Consider the following 23,124-nt stretch of genomic DNA (forward strand, 5'->3'; position numbering starts at 1 on the left):
ACTTGGGAGCCAGGGGCACAACGTGCCGGGACCTCCCCGTCCCGCCCCCATCAGCATTCAGCACAGACACTGGGCACCCGGGAATCTGCCCTGGCCACATTCTGGTCAGAGCTGGGCTAAGTGGGGTTGGTTGGTTTTTGGATGCCTGTGGCAGTGCAGCCATCTGCCTGGTGGGACCTTCTCTTCCTTCCCCAGGAGACAGACAGGTTTGCCTGTCCTGGAGAGGAAAAAATGGCTTAGTGAACTGGCCCAGCCACCCAGGAGCCTGGAGCCTCCTCTGCCCAAAGCTCCCCCTCCCAATGCAGCAGGGCACCCCAGGGACTCACCGAGTTGCTCTGTGGGTGCAAAGATGTTGACCAGAGCCTCCTCCCAGTCCCACCGGTGTTTCAGCAGATATAAATGCAGTGCTCCACCTTCCTGCTCTCAAAGCCGTTATCTTGTACCAAGGCAGTGCAGAAGGGTGTCTGTGCAAACCAAACCAACTGCCAGGGTCTGGCAGCTCAGGTATACCTGGGGTCAGGGCCCACCCACACATGCCCAGTCAAGGGTTAGGGAGCTCAGACACACAGCATGGCCTTGGCTCTCGCTGTTCTTGTATGTGCACTGCAGCCACAGCACCTCACGCAGGTGCAGAGTGACCAGCTCCTGGGATCCTCCACATCCCTCCTGTGCTCCCTGGCTGGCTCAGAGCCTTGCTCCCCCTGCACCACCCTACCTCCAGGCACAGCCAGAAGAATCGCAAGGACAAATGATTGACATATATTTCTACCAAAGAACTGAAAAACAGGACATTTGCAGTCTGTTCCTCATTCAGAAACAGACAGAGAACAAAGCATTTAAAAATACGATAGTCTGGTATAAAATAGGACCAAAGGCCACTCTTGATCCTGCCTTGAGTAGGGTGTTGGGGTAGATAACCTCCTGATGTGCCTTCCAGCCCAATTTGTCTACAAGTCCACGATTCAAAAATTAGAAGTTGAGAAACTGCCACTGAGCATTTAAGCCTGGACAACTAGGTTCGAAGACTTGGATCCAGGGTGAGAACTGACCCCCTCAAAGTCACACTGTCTGGACATTTTCTGAGGCACAAGGCCTTCTGCATGCAGTTCTAAGACAAGCCTCCTTTATCTTGTTGCTACTATAAAATGGATCTAGGTTGCTATTTTTTTTTAAAAGGCAAGCGAGACGCTCAAGATTTCAAACTGTGAATTCTTTCTGACAGGTTATGACATCTTGGTGACTCAGTCAGTCTATTAGCCTGAGGCCATACCATTTCAGGCTGCAATTTTGCTAGTGTCACAAGTCAAACAAATCTGGTTGTGGTTAGCTGTGATGGCAGGCACTCAAGAGAAAACAAGGCATATAGGAAATGATGTTGGTTCTCTCTTGACTCATACACAAGAATACTTGTATTCAGCCTCCCTAAAAAACTGTGATAACCCCAGTCTTTCAGAAGTGAATAATCAGAAAATAAATTTACTCAAGGAATAAATTCAGAAAATGAACTCCAGCAACACATTCAGAACATGGCTCATCTCCGGCTAATTTTTATAGGAGAGGAACTACTCGAGTCATGTAAACAGACTGTGACCCAAGGCCATCATCAGCAACAACAAAGAACTCCAGTGGGACATTTAGACTTGTGTCCAGCGGACTGCAACACACTGTGGCTATTGGATGTGCTGACAGACTGAATCCAGACATATTTAAAACAAATCCCACTTGCTTTCTGTAAATATTACTGTAACAGCCTGTCATTGCAGATGGCTAATCCACCCCAACTGACCAGCTTTTCAATATGTAATACTCTTATATCTACAATAGGAAATGTTCTTCAGCTTCAAAATAATATCTCAGATATGAACACTGAGGATAAAAAAAGTTTTTAACCACAGGAGACAGACTAAACAAAAACAGTAATGCTTTCAAATATTTGTATTAGTAGTTGGGACATCAGATTCAGTCTTTGTGGTTGTTTACATGCCTTGGACAATTGGGTCTTGGTTTATCTGTCTTCACCTGATTGTACCTTTAGTGGTATAGGCAATATTAAATTGTTAGTGGTATACGGTCTCTTCCTGGAAGGCAGGATGAAGATTCTCAGTAGTTCTCAAGTTTTCTTTATAAGGGTGGTATGTGGAGAAGGAGGAGAAAGAGAAAAGAAATGCCTAGCAACTTATGGCTGTAAATGGACCAAAAGTCCTTGCAGCAAATTGTTTCCTGTTTACTTTTTTAAAGATTATTGGAGGTGCTGCTACAGAATCATATTCAAGGACTGCTAAGAAGCTAGACCTTTGTTTAGAGAAGACCTTTCAAACAAGAACAACAGCTTTTTAAGTATTACCACTCCAGCTTACAGCTTTTTAGCATATAATATTATTTACAAAGTGTTCGTCTCTGCTGGGGATTGACTATGATAACAATTGTGGAATAATACAATAGCCACAATAACTATTTCAAAGTTATGATCTCTGTAAAAGAAGAGTATTAGGATGAATCCTGCAAGAAGAGTATTAGTGTAACCGTATGTCTCATTTTCATCAAGACAGTCTGCTCCCTACCCCTGTTCTCTGATGTGCTCAGCTGAGATGAGCTCAGAGACAGCTGGGTGTGCTAGAAAGTGGGGGAAGGAGGGAGGCTGGGGAGGGGGTGCAGCACTGTAGTGTGTTGGAGGTTATCCTTTTTTGATACTTGGGAAATATGGTCCCCTGAAGAGGGTCCATTTGGAAAGCTATTCTAGGATAAGCTTAACATTTTAAGTTCACATCTAACCCTGTTCCAGAATAACTTCCCTATGTGAACAAGCTCTCAAACTTGGACAAACCCTTCTCCAAAGGGGCTCACAGCACTGACTAAAAACTAAGTCAGTCTTCACAGAAAAGATGGGGTGGAATCCTTCCTAGGTCATTCCAACCTACTGCTCTATGCTTTCTAGAATAAGGTGGGGTTAAATAGGGCCGTAGTATCTATTAAAAGGTGAGTCACTCCTGCCTCTTAGATCTGCACAGGGACCAACTGGAGAGCTGACTCACTGCACACGTCCTCCACCAAAGTCTAGTTTCCCCACATTATACTTCCCCAATTTATGCAATGAATGCCCTGGGGTTTTGGTTCAAGCTGATGAAGGGTAGGCTTCATCCCTTAGAATACAGAACCTATTACTGCTTTCAGAACGGGGCTTGTAGCTCTTAGTCACTATATCAAATGGACATCTACTTTGTGCAGTGGTATGAAAGCTGCCTCCACCAAGTTCTTTTACCCTTAAAACTCAGCCCAATTCAGTTACATAGGGAAGACCTTGAAAGCAATGCTGTCAAACTGAAAACTCCTTTTAGATTTAATTAAAAAATATAAAGAATTTTCATGAATTATACTTGAACTTTCAAGTCCATGAATGTATCTCCCCTTTGCTCTTGTCCACACTAGCCCATACTGGAGCATGGGCAATCAAGCCCAGAGGTATGAATAACACAAGGCAGTGATTGCACTGCATTGTGGGAAATTATGAAAGTCTTTTTTTTTTTTCTCTCCTTTGCAATCTTGTCACCATTCATTAATCTTTAAAAACATCCCTCACTGGTTCCTTAATTAATTGGGGGAAAAGGCTTTCAAATCAAAAGACTTTTTCAAACCCTGTACAAAAAGAATAATCATTCTGTAAAAAAGAGTCCTTCAGCCATCACTCTCTAACCTCTGAATCAGTGTCAAAGTCAGCCAGGAGGCAGTGTCTTCACCCATGTAACATACAGCTCTGGGATTTGGGAGAGCTGATCTCTTATTTCTCACCTTGCCATGGGCTCACTGTGTGACATTGGGAAGGTTACTTCAGCTTATAATTTTCCAAGGTGGCCTCCTCTAAGGACCCCTCAGACATTTAATTACCTGCTTAAATTTAGTGCCACTGGAGTTAGCAGCACCACCTGTGCCCATGCACTCAAAAACATTCATAAATCTCTGAAGGCCTGCACTCATGTAGCAGAAAAGAATTTGGCCAAGGAGAGGCAGTTTGGTTCAAGGGACAGGGCACTAGTTTGGGACATCAGTGCTTCTGGCTTTCATCAACCCGTTGTGCTACCTTGGGACTTTACCCCTCTGGCTGCGACATTATAGTTGATGGAGTGGGTACATCTAATTTGGCTTTACTCTAGGTATTGGGGTAATAATACCAGAGAAGATGGAGTGATGTGGACTATAGTAAGGGCTCTAGCAATCTAAAATAAATCCAAGGGTTTTGGGTAGGTTTGCACAACCCAAGCAGATGTGTGTGCTGCTGTCCTCATAACTATTAAAATACATGCAAACCAGATTAAAATTAGCCTGGATATACCTACCACACCCTCAATTACAGAAGACACACACCCTTTATCACCCTATTATCCCTTACAGCCTCAGTTTTATGGGCAGACATAGGATTGTGAAAAGAGGAGTTCAGGAGATGTTGTGCACCATCCCATAACACAAAAACCCATTTTTCTCCCATTAAAAATAAGCTAGAAGCTTAATTAATATGCTAGGGGTCCAAGGACATATTATTCAGTTTATGAGCCAAGCAAAAACAAATATGACTGACTGCAAGACTCACTTTGGGCTCCAGGGCAGGCACCTGTGAGGAGGGAGGTACAGCTTTTATTCCCTAGTCTGGCCATAGACAGACCTGCTTCCTGTACCCCCAAACGTGTCCTCCATCATGGCTCCAAACTAGCTCTCTCTGTCCTTTATGCATTGGCCCTGCCACCTCAATGCTCCCTCGTTTCACTCTGTCCCCCATTATTACACGTCCATGTTCAGCTGCATCCCATCGCATCCTAAACCCAATCAGACTCCACCATCCCCCTCACACCTCACTAAGTCCTACTCTGTCCCCTTCACTGCCCCCATGGATCCATGCACCCTGAAAAGACTCACCCCACCACTTCCCAGCCCCTTTGAGCCTTCACCATTCCCCTCACACCTGCTCAACACTTCCCTGCTGTTCTGAGCATTCAAACCTCACTGCAGTCCTTCACAATCTCTACCCCTTGACACCCATAATCCTTTGTGTTTCCAAACCCCATTACACTCTATTTCAGCTGACAGACCCCACCACCCTCCTCAGCCCCAAACCCCATCTACTCCTCATACTTCTCAACCCCATACTGCTGCAGCCCCAGCCCCAGACACTCCTCACCCCACACCACTGCAGCTCACGGGCCCCCCTGCCCCCAAAAGTCCCTTGGTGCCCAATAGCCCCTCCTTGGTGCTATTGCCCCTTGGTGCCCCCTCCAGCCCCTTATTGCCCCAGGATTCCCTTCCCTGCAAACACTCTCCCAAACAGTTCCTCCCACCATTCACGGCCCCTGACCATGGGGTCAGGTGGAAGCAGGGCTGTAATAGCCCCTCTACTGTCTCCCCCTCCTCACAGCATGCCCATAGCTGGTGTCAACTGCCCTACACCCTCCATATATCAAAACAATCATTTGAGGTTGTGGGAGGACTAGCTTCAGCTACTAGCAGCATCCCAACCTTGAGAGAGAATGGACCTCCTCATCCAGCCATGCCTAGCTTTATGGTACTATTGGTTCAGCCTCCCACAGCCTCTGCCCCTGCTGCAATTGATAACCCAGGAAATAGTCACTGCGGTAATTTGCCATTTTGCTTCACCTTTGTTCCTTCCTCTGACTGCTGCACCACAGCACAGGTTAGCCTGGTTTGAGCCCTGCACCTCCTGCCTCGATAATTTATTGTGGGTTTGAATCCCCTAGGAACAAAACCTCCTAGGACAGGTCCCTGGATAGCAGGGTACCTTCACTGGACATATTGGGGAATGACCAGAGAAATGTTACCAGGAGTAGATAGTAGGATAATTATAGAAGAAAGGTTATCCTGAAGAGAGGAAGATCAAGGGGGTTAACACATATGAAGTAATGAGATTAACAGAAATCAAGTGGATAATAAGCCGTAATGTCAACTGACTCTCTCAACTCTCAATAACCAGAAATTCAGCTGCCTCTACCAGGCAATTTGTTTTACACTTTCAGTGGAGCAGGAATCAAAGCGGGGTGCAACTGCACCCCCACCTCTCCACCTGGATCTGTCCCAGGTCACGTTTATTTAGGATGCAAGCTCTTTGGGTCATTCACTGATTTTTACTGTAGGCTCCTATGCTGCCTCTCAGAGTGGTGCTCTGATCTTACATATGGATTCTCTGTACTAATTCCGTACAAATAATTATACCCGGAAAAAACAAGACAAAATAACCCTCCCTCCCCCAAACCACCCTAAAATTCCTAACTGTAAAAGCAGATTTTTCCAGGATATTCTAAGCACTTGCACCAAGAAATATTGAACTGAGCAGAAATAAAATCCATACATTTTTGAATTCCTAATAGAGCTTTAGTTCAAGGTTTTGGCAGATTTATTTTGTCTGAGATATATATGAGCCTAAGATATGGCTCCTGATCCACATTTAAATGTGTTGCCAGAGTTGATGTATGTTTAGACAGGGGTTCCAAAACAAGATCATTGCTCATTTGAATTATTTTTTTTAACTTTAGCATTAACAATGCATCATTGGTTTCCAAAACTTACAAGGGCAAGTACAATTTTTCTCCAATATGCATATTTTAGACCTTTTTAAAGGACTCCAAAGGAAGGGATGACAATAACAAGAGGTTTATTGGCACAAGGGATTGTAGATGGAACAGCTGCTCTTTTTGGAAACAATGAAAAAATCAGTGTGATGGGAGGGATCATGACATTAACTCACACACACTACAGTAGATTACAAATTAAAGCTTTACATACTGTACTTTCTTGCACATAGCACACTCTGGATTAAACTATACACCTTGCTTTGGGGAAGGTAGAATGAAGAAAAAAAGATTCTTCTAGAGTTATGGCTGTGTATAGCAAGGCCAAAGCTAAAAGCTCTGCTAGGCTATGAGACAGGAAGAGAGAGGCCAGGAGTAGCTAGCAAATAACAAAGTTGCCAGAAGAAAGGTTAGCTGGATTAGTGCAAGTCAAAACTGTTACAAAGGAGAGACTATTGTTAGCACCTGTGCACTAAAGGATAATGAGCCATCAAGTCAACTGGCTCCCTCAGCTGTGTGAAAAGAAGTACCACTTCTGCTCCTGTGCAGTTGATTCTGGAACAAAAATCAAAGCACAGCACTTCTAGTCTGGGCAGAAAAATCAGCTTCCCCCTTAAGACACAGACCTCAAGTTTGGGGGGCTAATTTTTAAGAAATAGATGTATGTAGTATGGGAGAAAATATAGTATTTAGATTCTTTTCTTTAAAATGCATCATAAGAACTCTGGGTATAGTGAACTTTATGGGTGATGAAGACAGTTTTAAAAAAAGATAAGACTTGACATTTCAATTATAATGATCCGTTATCAAATCACGTAGGATCAAAACTCTCTTTTGACTTGTAAAGAAGTGAAAACCGAGTTAGTTGGTTTGACCACATAACGAGACAACTTGGTTAAACAGCACAATAGTTCAAGGAGAAGAAAGAGGGCTGACTGAGGAAAATGTGTCTAAATAACATCACTTAACAGAGAGATTGATAACAGAGCTTTTTTAGGGTCAACAATGGAAAGTGGTCATAAGCACCATGCAACCTTGGAGATTACAGGAAACTGATTACTTAAAATGCCCCTCATGCACTCAGTATTGGACTGTCTCAATCCAGATATACCGATAATACCAGATACTATTAACATCCCCATGAGACAAACGACAAAGATGTATTGTCCCTATTTAACTAAGTCAAGATCGTATACAATGAATGTCTGGCCAAACTGGGAACTAAATCATAGCTTTTTTAGAAATGCTAGTGTAGTGCTATATCTAAAATTAAAAAATTGACAGGATCGGAAGGATACCCATTTAGTTTGAAGGCCCCTTAACCCAGGAACAATGTGATCTGTCTCTCTATTCTGTACAAGCCCAATTATGTTCTCAGCATCCATGCAAACAAACAACATGCTGTCCATGGGCTATACTGGAAGCCATGTACATTGGAGGGCATTAACTCCGTTAATGGATTTCCATACGGCACGATACTTGAGAACTATCAGGCAGGTAGGAGACACCCTTCTACTTCCGTCTTAGGAACACACTCAGCACTTGTAAACAATGCTAAAGGCCATGCTATTGCAGATAGAGCACCCAGTACACGTGGAGCTACCTGACTTAACCTATTTTTTTATTCTTTATAGCCTGGAGAAGGGATAGGAAATATTCCAGTAAACAACACTCTAGAACTGGGGAGAACAGAGAGACATTTTGCATCCATTGACTGTTGCTAGGAATCTGTCTCTGTAGTGGTTAAGTCTTGTATATTTGCCACTCAGTGCTCTGTGCCACTCTGTTGGGAATATCAAATCTAAAGAGATTTTTGCTAAAGACAAGATGGACAGCATGGGAAGATAATTAATCAACAAAAATGCACAAACATTCACAGTGATACAAGATCTAATTTTACGTCTGCCACTATCCCCAGGAAGGGCACTCAGTGGCAGAGCATTTAGTTAGGAGGCCTTGCTATGGCCATGCTCTGGATTCAGGCCAAAGTCTGCTCCGCAGTTAGTGCAGCTGTAAACAGGTACCTGATCATTCACTCTGGAGTGTCAAAAGGAGCCAGAGATGCTGCTAGTTATATTACTCTCTTGTGTGCCATTGGCTACAGAAATGCTAGCTCAGTGAGCTGTCAGCCTTGGGCAAATCTTTGAATTTATCACTGGAGATAGAAAAACTTACAAGGTCTGAGGTTTCATGAAGCTCACAAACTGTTTTTGTATTTGGCTTTGCAGAATCTGGAATGCACGGAACTTTGTTTTGTAATTTAAACCTATTTACGCTGATGTCCTTGGGGAAAATTCTTTTTTTTTTTCCCCCCCCAAAAAAGATTAATGTTACAGATGGAGAAGCTAGTGGTATGAATCAGAGATAGAAGCAGCTTGTCCTAAAACCTTGCTTGAATATCTTCAATATATACCCTCAAAAATGGATTTTGGAACAGTGCACCATGCAGATGGTGTGGTGCATCATCAGGATGTCTCATTTGGCCCTGTGGCCTGAATTTGCACTATGGGGCTTCTCAAGTGACCCACCTCTGGCAGTGCGGTGGTGGCTTGTCAGTGCAGATGCCACACTTGCAGCCACACTTGCAGCCCTAGTGTCGTTTCAGAACCCAGGGGGTGAATGCCAATGTTGCTTGGCTCCCCTTTTCCTGTGCCACTGAGTTTTATCACTATTGGCAATTGAAGAGCCCAAATTCAGTGGAAGGCAAGGGGGTAGAGCGGTGAGCAGTAACTGTGTTCACCCCCTGGGTTTCAAAGCAGTGGCTCTGGCAGCCCATGTGCAGTACAGAACTGAAGGGAAATGTCAATGGACATCCCCCTCCCCTCCTTAGATCTCCGCTCCTGTATAGTTACCTGTACACATTTACTCTGGTATCTCATTTACCCTGATGAAAAATCAAACACAATTCCACTGAAGTCCAGGGAGTAATACAAGTGAGAAGAGAATCAGGCACGACAATACAACTTTCTTCACTTCTGGCACCATTTTTCATACTTACTCTTTGTTCCATTTCATTTCTATCCCTTCCCTGCTCCATTTTTTATACTGCTTTTTACTGTTCATCTTTAAAAAAAAACAACAGCCTCTCCGAAAAGAGATACAGACTCAATAATATTGTAGTCACAGTTCTTAACTCTCAAAGTTCACATAGCTTTGAACTAAGGCAAACAGAGCTTACCCACCTTTAATTGTCAAACCAAAATAAATGACCATTAGTAAGGGCTAAGTTCTGCTGACTTGGTCAATTTGGCCATATATTTTTAAATCAGTCCAAATACTAGTCCACAGTCCCTAGACCCCCTTCCTCCATACTATTGTCTAGTATTTTAGAACAATTCCCTGTTAACCATGACTCACACTGCTGTCAAGAATGGGCATCTTGGATTGTTTCATCAGCAGCTTGTTGGAGAAGGCAAGGAGATTTTAAAGGCAGGAATGAGAACTAAGGCTGAAAGAGGGGGCGGGAATAGTGTTGTTAAGGGAAAGAGAAAAGATTTCAGCAGTAGGATTTTGGATAGTTCGGAGTGAAAGAGAAAGCCAAACACAAATAATTACAGGGGACAGAGAGATGATGAAACTTATAAGACATATTTAATATCAAAAAGAATTTTGTACAACTTGTTTCAAACAAGTATCTTCTCTCTAATTCAAAACATATATTACGTATAAGCTGCTGCCTAGTTTCCTATCCACGGGTGAAATCAGGAGGATTAGCTAATAGTTATGTAACACTGCAAAAAAGGTAAATACCTATTTAAGGGACAAATATTATTTTTGTAGCACTGTTCTCCTTCAACAGAATGGATACAAATTGGGGTCTATCAATAAAGCAGAAACCTGTGAGCTTTCAGTGTATATAAATGCAACACAAAGCACAGAATCTTCTTAGGATTTTTTTTTTTTGCTTGTCAACACATGTATTGGACATTTGAGACAACTAAGGAGATATTATGAACAGAAAGAAATCTCCATAACGACTAGTTGACATTAGCTAAAAACCAAAGAGCCTATTACAGTTCTTTATAAAACCATTAAAAAAACCCCATGGCTTAAGTAGAACAAGCACCTTAGTATGCTATCTCAAAGCAAGCACAATCAGCATAAGCTAAAAGACCATGGTTGGCAAGTTGGGACTGGGGGAGAACTTATAAAAGGGTAATTTGGTCTAAACTTCTCTTTATAAACATCCTTTGTTCACTCAGGCTACATTACTATGCAAGCTTAAATTCAGAAAAAGCCTGATTTGTGTAGCTTTACATTTATTTGCTCTGTCAGCTCTACATATTAAATACAAGCTTAGATATATGCTATATATCTTATGAGATGTTCTCTCCTGTTTGGCTGTATTCTCATCTGATTTATTCTGAAGTCTAAGACTGTGACTGTAAGTGCCTTCAAATCTACAGATGCTTAGACCACTGGGGACACAAAACAAAAATGTGAAATGCAGCAACCATTACTGTCCAATTTCATTATGCTCATGCCTTGGAAGGCTAAAACAGGAATGTACTGGAATTCAGTCTCTCCTGCTAGGAGAAATTGGAAGCAGAAAATACCATTAGAGAATACATGCATTCAAGCCCCTGGAAATGACGAAGATAAGCAAAATTTACATGCATGACACATTAAGACTGAAGACATTTGAGAAGTAGCACCAAAGAAAATATACACACAGCTTCTTGGCCTAGGACTTTGCAACTGAGAAGCTGGCAGATTGAGAAGTTGTCAGCACAGATGGTTTAGCAACTGGTGCAGAGCTGGAAGACCCTGTCCCATGCCCCACCTACCATGAGAAGAGTTTGGCCACAATATTGTTGTATAGCTGCCTGAGTAGTCCCTCTTTAGCACAGCAATTTGAACAAGCTACATACATTAATGTAGTCACCCTTGGCATTTATAATCCCTACAGGGATTCCAATATAAAATAATTACAGTACAAACAGAAAAACAATTGGCACCATATGCATGCAATGATTGTGGAAGATAGTTGTAGTCCATCTCTTTTCATAAAGGCTCTAGTGCTCTCTTAGCAGCTGTTCTTGTAACTTTTAATTGGATATTAACATACTGGTGAAAGACATGCCAATAGTTTACACCAAAATTACTGGTGAGCCTTCCTTTGGGGGATAACCAATGCAAGTCACAGCTGTTTGCAAAGCACTACTGGAAAGCCAGTTCTATGAACAACTACTGTATTAAAACACATATTGTATGCAGTGGGCATATCAACATGTGCATTAACATGTCGTAATTATGATGCATCAAGCTTAATACCTGTAATAGTACCAGTGCACGCTTTTTATGTGATGCTAACATGCAGTAGACTAATTCTACTGTGCTTTAGTGCATTAGCATGGCTTTCGCCATTGAGAGAGTGCTTATGCTAAGCAAGGCCTAGCATTAGAACAATGCACTAAAACTCCCAGAATGCTTCAAGGAGGTTGAGGAGTCAGTGATTAACTTTCTGGTAATCACTTTCTGACCCTTGGATGAAAATGCTAAACTTCTGACCTTTGAACAATGATAAAAATAGCAGACATGCCGCTTAAATTGTTAAGAATAGGAAACTGCATGGCTAAATCGCAATGACGAAAAAACGACCGCATATTATGTCAGTTTTGACATTTTAACTCTGCAAAAACCAGCAAAACATATAGATAAATAATGTATTTAGGTTATAAAAAATTAGCATAAGAAATATAAAAGTCATTAAGGATTAACATAAGAAGCGTAATGATTATAATACAAAGCGTATCACCTGATATTATAATATAGATAAGTTAACTAAATAACCAATAAAAGTAAGAATTAAAAATGCATATGTATAAGTGTTATCATATATAACTAATAGTAAAGTTATGTTAGATGCCTCACTTCCACCATGAGATCAGTTTTCTATCTTTTGCCTACAAAAGATAAGGGACTCCTTTTAAATGAGCTGTTGACCAGTTCTGAGACTACTGAATCAGGCAGCCGCACCTAGCCTCCGGGTTAAAGAGCAAGGGCTTGATCTGGGAACCTCGTGAACCAACAAACCTCCTTTAGTTTATGACTTTGTGAAACAATAAAAGTTTTAAATTGAACAGGTCTGAGCCTGTGCTTAATTCAGTCCTATATAATTCAGCATCAAGCTCACACAGCCATGATGCACTAATGCACAGTAGAATTAGTCTACTGAGCTTTTAGCATCTCGTGTAAATGTGCCCAGTATGAGCTTTTCAGAGTGCAATTTAAACTCATCAGTAAGAGGCTCTGGCATCTATTAAGAATAAGTGGAACAGCCTTGTTCATAAACTTCAGAACAAACACAGCACAGTGCACACTTTAATTTCATTGAACCATGGAAACTAGAAATGGAAAAGTTTTATTTAAGCATACAGCCAAACTCCAAATCTACACAACATGCTGCCACATGGTACATTTTTCAATATTTCATATAGTCTGGTTATAAGCGTTACATCTAAGGAAGATCTGTTGAGAGACCTTTCTACCTCTCATTTGACTATGGGAAGAAAATAAAAACAACTGAATATTATGGATATTAACTGAATGTTAAAAACAATGTGTGAATGTAATGCTTATTGCACATGGGTTAAAGAAGGATTTTTTTTAATACCATCAAGTTCCAACAGTACAGAACAAAAGGAGGCTGATGGTCTATTTCTGGTGAACTTTCCATTTTACTGAAGGCAAATGGAATCATGCTAACAAAAAGAAAAAAAAATATCTACAAGGTGGTGAATCAGGATCGATACTTGCAGTTTACATAACACAAACAATTGGTGGGGGAAGGAAGATACGGTGTGTAGAGACGATGAATCAGAACATTAGAAGAAAAATTCAGCTTTGCTTAGAATGAACTAATCCACTAGCTGGGATGTAGAACATCCTCTCTCTGGAAGAATGTAAAATAATATATTGCAAATCCTACCCATCCTTTCAGTGTGAGAAAGTTCTCTCGCTATGGAAGGATGAAGGGGAGGATGACAACAATGAAAGAGAGAATATTTATTTGCCTCCAACAAATGATGCAGTGCTAGCAGATCACTAATCACGGCATCAAATTATAATTACAGCAGAGCTGAGTGAAAACAGGATGGTACACCTGCAGTTATGAGGATTCAAGAGCCACTGATCCTTCATACAAAGAATAGTGTACCAGTTTTTGACTAGGGTGACAGCCACGGGGTAACAATATGCTCCTTAAGGATTAGGGAGACTAAAGGGAAGATATTCTCCTTTCCTATCTCGACTCACAGGACTCTCTCATATGGACACTACTATGCTTAATCACAACAAAAGTCCTTGAGCGTCTAGGTCTCAGGGAAGGCAGAATATAATCTATCAATGAGATTTGATAGGCATTATTAGTAGAAATACTGGGTATTGTTATAAACATAATTTCATGCAACATACAGGAGAGTTTAAGTGTTAGAATCTTAGCTACAGTTTGCTCCTTACACTTTGTAATAGGATGACCGATTATAACATATATAGAATATATGGTATTTTGATGATGCTCCTTTTGAACTGCACTTATATAAATGATAGAAACTAAGACATCCCATGAGGATGCTACTGCACGTGTTTATTCTATATTTTGAAATCACTTGACAATAGTGAAATATACAGTATATTCCATGTAACAACCAAGGAAGAACAAAGACTTGGAGGGTCCAGCTCATCTTTGATGAAGTACAACTCCACCAAGGACAACAAGAATGAATTTGACCTTGAACGTCAAGCCACTATTTCACATTCTTCTTTTAGAGTACTATCGCAAATAGACTCAGTCACCAGACTAAAAGTCCTTTGGTGATTATAAAAAAGCACCCAAACCTCAAATCACCACATTACATCTCATGTACTAATAAAAAAAAAAAGAAATTCTACTGCAGCACCAATTCCACAAAATGGATCAGATTCTGCCCTCTTTAAGAAAACTGGATCCCCAATTCAATATCATTAGGGTTACATATGCTGCTGCATTCTTTATCTCTTGTGTCACTGAAAAGCCTCTTCCTATGTATCCTGTCTTGCAGGTATCTTTGCAAACATAGTCAGTCAGTCTTTAATACAACAGGAACAGCTCGGACACTCAATCACAAAACAAGATGCAGAAAATCAATTCTAATTTCTAGAAGATACAACTACTCATGGAGAAGGCTGCTAAACACAGCCAGCCACTCTGCAATGCTAAAAGCCTGAAAGCAGATTCTACCATAAGGTCATTAGTGCCAACCAAAATTTCAACCCTCTGGTCTGCTTCACTACCATAAGAAGTATACATCTTCTGGGGACCTGAGATGTTTATTCGGAGTAGGATGTACTTTGCAATGGGTACATAGCTATCTCCAAATAATGTATATCCCTTGTGTTGCAAGGTAGGAGAATTTCACCAGATTCATAAGAGAAGGAGCTTGGAGTACAGTGATAAACTGGGTTAACTGTACTACAGAGGGGCTGTCAAAATCCAGCCTACTGAAACATATTACCAGTACAATTTACCATCAGAAGGGGTTTGGTCCTGAAATAGCATCTGCTTCTTGGTATCCTCTTGCCTGCCCCTTCTTGCCAATTTTTCTCTTACCCTAAGTAGTGCTTGATCTTTTTCTTTCTCTGGTTCCCTCCCCACAATCTCTAGTGAATTCGCCAGTAAGAGGTGGAATGCACATTCCCTTTGTGCACTGGTTATACAACACAGACATTTAATGCACTCTCAAGCAGCTCATGCAAAAATTAAACATAGCTGAGGCATAACTAATTCATGGAAAGAAGCTTTCTGCCAGCTGTGATTACTGTATTACCTTTTCAGCTTGGTGAGGTTCAGCTTTGGCAAGTTGCTCAGATGAGAGCCTTGATTATGAAAATATTTACTTTAACTGACATTAACTAATGTCAACCTTCCTTAAAACTATCAGAAGGGGCTGAAGTCAAACTAAAATATACCATATTGTCATTAAGGACCAGATGTCGCCATATAGGCGAGTGTATGCAGCCACAATGAAGTAAAGATGATTTTACATAGGCACCAAAGAGTAGAATTTTTCCTCAAAATTAGGGGTATCAAAAAAAAATAAAAAATTACAGGATCTAGATCATGGGGCTCCTCATGGGCTCGGATCCAGTCTGGGGGAAATGGGGGCAGCCACTGTGGCCCAGCAGCAGTGGGAGGTCTGAATATGACAAGGGGTCTGGAAGTGGCAGCAGCGAGTCCACATATGCCAGTGGTGGTTTCGGACATGGCAAAAAGTCCAAGGATGGTAGTGGTGGGTCTGGATGAGACAGGGGTCTGGAGGCAGCCACAGCCAGTGGGACCAAAGGGCCCTGAATTTCACAGCAGGCCACACCCTCCAACTTCTAGTACCATGCTGGTAGCCCAGCAAGTTGGATAGGGGCTTGTATCTGGCCTATGGACCATATGTTTGACACTTCTGCTTTAAATTATAACAGATATGCCAACCTTCTTCATATGCAAAATTCCAAGGCAGAGATCTACATAAATCTTCAAAGGATCATAAAAAGGGCAGTTGTTCCCAGTAAGGTTAAAAGACAAATTATACACAGAAGTTGGTCCAAAACACTGAAAACCAAAAGCTACCCTGTTTCAGCAACACCACTTAGCATTCTGTATCTACATGATATTGCGTGTGTGTGTACACACGAGAAACCAATAGATACAGAGGCAGAAAGTGGAGTCACTTTGATATACAACGTTCTTTTATACCAAGGAAGAGCCTGAAGATCAGATACACTGCTGTAAGTCACTACAATATCCAAAAACAGAGGTTGTTCCTTCATTGACAAGAACTGTCATTGATCAGTCACTGGCATAGGCTGGTTATTGATTTCACAAAAAGGCTTACTGAAACCAAGTGCTTACATATGAACCTAATGATAGCACATTTGTGCCCTTTTATATACGCTTGTGTTTGTCCTCAGCAGCAGAGAGCTACTGAGGGGAATAAAAGGAGAAAAAGCAAGAAAAGAGAAAAGTAATTGAAGAATGGAGAGAGAGCATGCACAGAGAAAGCAGTAGTAATTCAGAAAGCAGTAGAGAGTAAATAAAGTTAAGGAAGCAGAAGAGATACTAAGCAGAGGCAAGGACTGGAAAGACACAGAAGGGTAAATGAAAGGGTAAGCAAAAAGACTGACAGAATAAGGTCAGACACCAGGTAGAGGTCGTCACCTCAGGCTGGGGAAGTGACAGTAACTGCTGCTGAAAACACTGAGAGAGGTCCCAGAAGTTTGGTGAAAAAATAATTATAGGAAAGGTTTGCTGCTTTGGTAAATGGTTTGGGATGAAATAAAATGAAAAGCTGGGGACATCAAGGGCCTGTTGCTCTTCAGTCCTATGGTAGCTAGTCACGTTAGATGGCCGGGCTAGAATTGGGAGATGAAGAAAATATCCAGATGAGAAGATTAGAGACAGGAAATATCAAGAGTCAGACAGGATGGTGAATACTTTGCTTACACTTCAAAAATATTCCCACACATACTTACAACACCAGCTTACTAACACAACCTTCTTTGTAAGGTCATAGAGCAGTGATGCTCATAGTTTTTGTCCTGCAGACCAATGAATGGCATGGAGCCAGTATGAGGGAATAAGGCCCTGGGCTACTCCTGAGCACTGGGATTGGATTCTGGGACCCCATGCAGCCTCTGTCCAGCCAAAGATTGATTCAGTCGTGTGCCTTTGCCCTGCCAGAATCAGGCCTGGGGTCCCTGCTACTTCCACCTGGCCAGGGTCAGGCTCCCAGGCCCCATGCCACCAGTGCCTGGCCAGGATCAGGTTCAATGGGCCCTGGGCCACTCCTTGAACACTAGGAACAGGTCCTGCACTGTCCTTCACACACAATGTAGCATGCAGGGCCACAGCCCACAGGGATCCCTACAAGATCTGTGGGAAGCCCAGCAAGCTAGGTGACATGGCACTGGAGGCCCAGATCTAGCTGTAGGCCAGGGTTGAGCACCACTGTTGTAAAGCTTGGGTTAACAGACATACTCCAATGAGACCTGAAGAAGACTGAACTGTATTTGAAAGCTTGTGTATGTCTATCCCAACTATTGGTCCAATAAAAAAATATCATCCACAAAAATCCTTGCCTCTCCAGTGAGCTTGTCTATTTCTTCTTTATTTCTTTTGTGTTTGGTTTTTCATTCAACATATTCCATCCTATTCCAGTACACTGGAAATATAAGACCTGCTCTAATTAAAGTGCCTGGAGTATCTTGTGTATCAGCATTCCCATGCTTCAAAATGGCTGTGGGAGCGCTTTATGTAAAGCTTGTTCAACAAGCTTTAAATAAAGCACCCCCGCCACCATTTTAATGCAGGAGGCTGTTGGAGCATGGTAATCGCCACACTCCAGCAGATCTAATTAATTGAGTCTACTCCAACATGCTGGAATCACAGCGCGTCTGAGCAGACTCCCTGCTTGTGTATAGGCACTCCATATGCTTAACTTCATGAACCTGGTTAAATGCTATGCTGGATTAGGGCCAGAGTGACCGATACCTCTAATGGATCAAGACTTGAGGCACCGATTTTTGAAACATACCAGGCATGCACAGCACAGACCTTAACTAGTGGAATAGGTAGGCCTCCAGCCTGTAAGCTAAGGATTTACCTTTTGAAGAACTACCCACGCATGCAAAGTTACTTATGTATGTGAGATTTTGTTGGATCAAAATCTAACCACCACATTGGCAAACGAATACAGCAAAACAGAGGTTGAAAGCATGGCCCTCTGGGTTTATTTGACTGGAAAAATAACCCTTTATAGTACGCTATGATTTTTCAACCCTCATCTCTCATGATGTAAGGAATTCCTCCTCCTTCTAATATCTTGATACCAAACTGTGCTTACAATATATGAGCCATGCCCAAGGAAACTGAAAGACAGCTGTGTTTGTTTCTTTTTTAATTTGATGAAAAAAGAAACTTCTGGAGGACTAATTTTTACTGGCAAATCCATAAAGCACGGAGTATTGTTTTAAAAGCTCAGAGAAGAGTTTTATCCTATAAAAACAAAACGGGAAACTTGATCTAATTAATTTGATGAGATTATTCTTGACTGCTTCATGCCAAACCAAAAAAAAAAAAGTAGGAATTTTCAGTGCTACACAAGTAGGTGAGACTGTGACTTCAGCTGATTTTTAAAAACAAATATTGAGATTCAAATTCATGGCAAACTTTGCAGATTAGCAGTAATGCCTATGACTGGGTGTTGTTTAAGCATCACCACAAGGTACAGCCAGTAGCCCTCAGTCTAACACCTCTTATTTCAGGCTTGAACCTCTGCTGGAAATATGTACAACCAAACCTTCTGAAATGACTGGTAGTTCTGTGGTTGGGTCCACTATGGACTAGGTGTAAACAGAAAAACATATTCTTCTACATGGCAGATGCCAGTTTCTTGGAAACACAGCGGAGTGGGGAGGGGAGGATGGTAGAGGAAGGGGGACGGGACTGGCCTGGCCCCCACCTGGCCGGGATGGGGTAGGGCCAGCACCTAGGGGGGAAAGTGGCATAGCTGGCCCCAAACTAACTGTGAAGGGAGAGGGAGTATGGCTCAGCCCCAATCTGACTGGGCAGAAAGAGAGGGCATGGTCTGGCCCAGAACCGGCTGCACAGTGGGAAGGGGTGCAGGGAGAAGAGGGCAGCAGGAAAAGTGGTAGTATTCCCAATATACTCCCCCAGCGCCAAATTTCCCAATCTGCAGGGAGTCCCTTTGGCTGGATTCCAAGGCTTCATGGGTTGCATTTGGCCCATGGGCCAGAGGTTGAGTATTCCTGCCTTAGGCTAGCAAGGGTACTGACACTGAATTTGTGCAACCGACAAAACTTAAAAAAAAAAAATATATATATACACACAAAATATAGTGGACACAATGTCCAGATAACCAGAAAAGCAACCTGTAGGCTTAAAGTTCATACAAATGATAAAACAAGACTGAAAACAGAATCTCCCTCCACTTGCTGATGTTGCAGGGGCCCTTGAACCCTGCCCACAGACTGCCACAGTATGTTGCCAACCATGCAGTATCCAGCAGTAGCCAAGAATGTTTAACACTCAAAAACAAAGGAAAAATTATCACATCCAATTCTAACACCAGCATGCTCTGTCTGCTACCTTTCTAGATTTTGTCAAAAGGGGACAGACCCCAACAGTCAGTAATATATGTGAAAACACCATCCCCTCCCTGACCTCAGTGTTTTAATGGATGGTGTTAGTGATTATGTGTTGTGGTATGATGGACAGGGGAAATAGATATACCCCTCCCATTAGTGAAAACTGGAGATGCACGTCCCATTCCATACCCACAAGATAAAGAACAAGCACCTACAAGACAAGCCATCAAAAATTAACATTTGTGAGAGTTACAGGGCAAACTATATTAAAGATGAATAACTGCTCTATATAGTTGCCCTTTATTTTAACGGTAGCTTTTAAGCAATGAACCAGAATTCCCCAAGAAAAAGTAGTGGGGCTATGTGTGTGTGCTGATTAATGTCAGCAGTTCATTTTCCTGGAAATGGGATGCCCAAAATGCCATTGTTTCTATTATAAATGTTCATCTGTTCTGGTTTCAGCTTGATTTTCATGTGTCTGCTTTGCTTAGCTGACTTCTTGTTAATAAACAAACATTCCCAACCGACATGCAATTAAATTAAAACAACAGCGTAGCTGTAATCCTCCAAACTAGATTTTTAAAATTATTTAAAAAAACTGTATGGCATATAGAAATCTGGAATAGTGTTATAAAGAATCATGGAATTCTTAATAGCTGCCATTCATATCAAACAAGAATTTAAATACGGGATTCTTGTTTCCTCAAAATGCTTCTATTTATGTGAAAGGAGAGACAATACCTACACAAATATAGCCTCTAAGTTAGAAGCATATTTAGTTACCACAATTATTATTTATTATTATAATTATTTTGCAAACATCCCCTTTACAAGCTCAATGTTGTTATTTTATAATTCCTGGTCAGAATTAATCACTTTATCTAGTTACCTCAAACAACAAGGTATCTTTTTACATTTCATTTTACTTTAGACCCATGTTTGCTAAACTGAAAATACATTGCTATGTAAACTATCATAAAATAAAATAGATATATGTATTTATAACAATCCTTTTTCCCTGTAGAATTAAGTGCTAATTATCGTGTTCATGCTACACAATATTTATTGGAATGTCAATAATGTGTTTTTAGATAGCAGCAGATGTAAATGTAGACCATCATATTCAAATGTGTATTACGGAGAAAACAACATTCTGCTCTAGGCAAAAACACACACATGGGAAATTTCTTTCCTCTCCAAAGTGAATTATGTATGGTGAAAGGATTTTCAGCGCTACATGTTATGCCATAGGCAAGCAGATTTGCACAGTAAATCTTTTTCTATGTAAAAATATATGCAAATACAGTGAGCTACAAAAGGTGTATATCTAGGATGCCAGCACTTCGCCCATATCCTATCTATTTATAGAAATAAAATGAGGCAGATTCAGAGGTGGGAAAAAAGGAGACAACTAAAAACATCAGCCCAGAAAAGCAAAGTTGACAAGGAAAGAGAGATTCACTAGCTTGCCTTAGCTGTTTCCACACTTCAAAAGTGGAAAGCACTAGAGAAGTACTGCTATTATTAGTTCTTCAGATCAGAGGCAGACAGCGCGTGGCATTATTTTAAGCTGTTGCCGAGATGTTTTATAGTTTATATACATACAGGTATCGCATATTGAGAATTTTCCAATTTAAGAAGACAATACACAGACACACACACACAGACCATGACTGTGAGTACTCACAGCTCTGAGTACAGGAAGTGCAGATTGCCCACATTGTCTATGTAGTTTGCAGGACTTAGCCAAGGTAGAACCAATAACAGAAGAGCCTTCATTTTCAGTGTAAGGCTGGCACTGCTGCTAGGTTTCCTCCTTCCCACTTTCTCTCTTTCTGTTGATGGGACACAGAACTTCAAGTTTTTGTCAGCCAAGCCCTTTCTAAACGAGCCTTTCCATTTCAAAACAATGGTAGCCCATTATGAATCAAAATTAAATCCCTTAAACGAAGCTACGCTGAAAAATCATTGACCTGTAAGAGGATTACTTGATTTGATTCTCAGATGGGTGGATGTGAGGGTTTAGGGACAGCACAGCATGGTTGGCGAGACAGTGACTTATGCTGCAGAGCAGGATGATGCACAGGAAAGAGACCTGCCTCCTGCAGTATTCAGAGTGGTTCTTCAGAAGCAGCTGGTACATTTACATCATTGGCCAGAAGCAGATGGGGTAGGAGCTAAACTGCATCAAGGAAGGGTCTAGTCTAGTAGCTTGTACATGAAGAGGGGCGGGGGTGGGGAGGAGGGGGGAGCACTCCCATGGAGTTTCAATACAAACTATGTAAGAGGGTCACACCTTTTTAAAAAATAAAACGCCACAGAGGATCAGTGTATGTTCCCAAATAAGCAAACACAGTCAGACATTTTTGTACAAATACATTACGAACCAAGGACACCTTCTGGGTGAAAAATGTACATATAAAAAATAGTTATCAATGAGCATCTTTTACATGAATGTCCATGCCGATTCCAATTAGCCATTAAAGTTCCCTAATTAATTACATGCACAAACACACAACAAACTCACCTGGTTCCATCGATGACTTCATTTCTGATCAGGACTGAGCTTTCTCTTTGAGAACAAGGATCAGTTTGAGATTGATTTATGCAAGAAGAGAGCATTTGCTGGGTATTCTGATATTTCTAATTGGGTCCGTTGTGATTTATTCACCAAAAGCCGTAGTCACATTTAGTTGAGATTTCAGACCACGGTTGGTCCAGTCCTCCACGGGCATCAGACTAATTTATTAGCAGAGTCACACACCTTCTCCCACCTATTGATTTACCAGTGTTAAAAAGAACACTGTCATTTTGATCTGCACTGTGCCTAGGCATTGCCAGATTCCTTGCCTGAAGAACACACTGCCCTTCTCGTCTCCTGCACTATTAAGAACTGGAAGTCAGATTGCAAGCAGGGTTTCTGCACCTCAGTAGACTGAATTAGTCAAATGCATGAATATTTCGAGTGATAACTGCCAGTTGGCTGTACTTTAACATACAGCACCCTGCCAGGTATCTACAAATACAGGGCTTGAAAATCCCCATGCTGTTTTAGAGGCAAGGAATCTCAGGAAGTCATTTAACCTATGCGAAAAGTGCGTTGGTGTGATATGCCCCCTGGAAAAGCCCGAAGGTATAGATTTGGGATCAATCACCGAAATGCCACCCCCCAGAGAAGCCCTGCCCCATTTGCACTTCCTCCTCCCTTGCCTGCTAGCCACCTGGTAACTCGATTCCCACGCTCAGGAAGGCGGCAGGGGGAGGAAAACGTAACATGAAGTGGTGGGAGCTTCCTAATGATTTTGTTAGCCTACACTTGTACTGCCTTGGCCCACATGTTTCAAGGACTGAGGGCCAGATAGTATTAGACAGGCCACCATAAAATAAGGCAATACTCTCTCTTTCCAGTTCCAGCTAC

The 23,124-nt window shown here is 41.7% G+C and overlaps 1 protein-coding gene across 1 annotated transcript in view; it reads right to left on the reverse strand.

The window, feature by feature from the left end:
- LNX1 (ligand of numb-protein X 1) overlaps window positions 1-23,124 on the reverse strand; it is a 116,956-nt gene that overhangs the window by 65,168 nt on the left and 28,664 nt on the right. The window lies entirely within an intron of this gene.

The sequence above is a fragment of the Crocodylus siamensis genome, chromosome 2 (assembly GCF_052110815.1).
Source record: "Crocodylus siamensis isolate JL-2025a chromosome 2, ASM5211081v1, whole genome shotgun sequence".
Classification (NCBI taxonomy): domain Eukaryota; kingdom Metazoa; phylum Chordata; order Crocodylia; family Crocodylidae; genus Crocodylus; species Crocodylus siamensis.